We start from the raw sequence: 1,139 nt of genomic DNA, 5'->3' as shown, positions 1-1,139 counted from the left end.
TGGAAACTCTGATACAGTCCAGAAGAAAGTATCTGTGATGGACTAAAGCGTTTCAGATCTCGGCAGTCAAAATGCTAGTTCAGGTATTGTGCACCCTAATGTTTGATGGGAAACAGTATCAACTCCTTGACAGCTACCTGCTGTATCTGATGACTTAATGCTGGAGATATTGGTATTTCCCAGCTGGCTTATGAGAAAAGTGTTTTAGTTTACAAAGCTCCTTTCTCTGATGCAACCCACGGGCTCCCAAGTTGCCGTTGGTCCTCACAGAGAAACTGGGTCACATCTTGCCTTTCCTTCCTCTAACTGCGAGACGCGATTGAAAAGCAGAGAAACCACTAAATCATGTGGAAATCAATGTTACATATTACCTTGCCGAGGCTACCAGGGCGTTAATACGGCTGTGAAGGAGGTCTGTGCCGCGGTGAGGGCAGCGCACACACCTACTGCATGAAGCCCAGCCCCGGGGACGTCTGGCAGCTCCTGCCCGCCGAGGAGCACCCTCCCAGGGCCCTTCCTCCCGGAGCGGCCTCCTCCCAGGCGACCCCCGCCTACCCGACCCCTCCCCGAAGGACCCTTTTCCCCGGGCCCCGCCGCCCCCGGTGCCCGCCGCCGGGTCTGAGCCATTACGCACCCCCCCCTCAGCTCAGCTCCTCCAACGGGGACTCCCCTGCACGAAAGCGCCGGGGGATGGTGCGGGGGCGAAGCGGGACGGGGAGGAGAGGGGCTCGCTAAGGCCTCTCTGGCAGCCACTACGGCCGAGTCCTACCTTCCGAGAGGCGGAGACCGCCGCAGCCGGGGCCGCGCACCGGGTTCCCGGGCAGGGAGACTCCCCTCGCCCCTCAACATGATGAGCGGCTTTCCCCTCCCCTCCCCTGCCGGCGCGGCTCGCCCTCCCCCGCCCGCCGGCGCCCCGCCGCGCTCCCCCGGCTCCCCGCGCCCCGCTGCCCTGCGCCGCGCTGCTCCCCGGCGGCGGAGGGAGGCAGCCCCTAGCGCGGCCCTGCTCCGCCTCTGCCCCCGGCTTCCGGGAGGGGCCCGCGGGCGCAGCCCGCCAGCCAGCGCCGCGGCCGGCGAGCAAGGGCGGGCGGCGGAGGCAGCCCTCGCCCGCGTCCCCAGCCAGCTGCCCCCGCTGGGCGGGC

This window comes from Gymnogyps californianus, chromosome 6 (genome assembly GCF_018139145.2).
Source record: "Gymnogyps californianus isolate 813 chromosome 6, ASM1813914v2, whole genome shotgun sequence".
NCBI lineage: Eukaryota > Metazoa > Chordata > Aves > Accipitriformes > Cathartidae > Gymnogyps > Gymnogyps californianus.
This window is presented reverse-complemented; position numbering follows the sequence as displayed.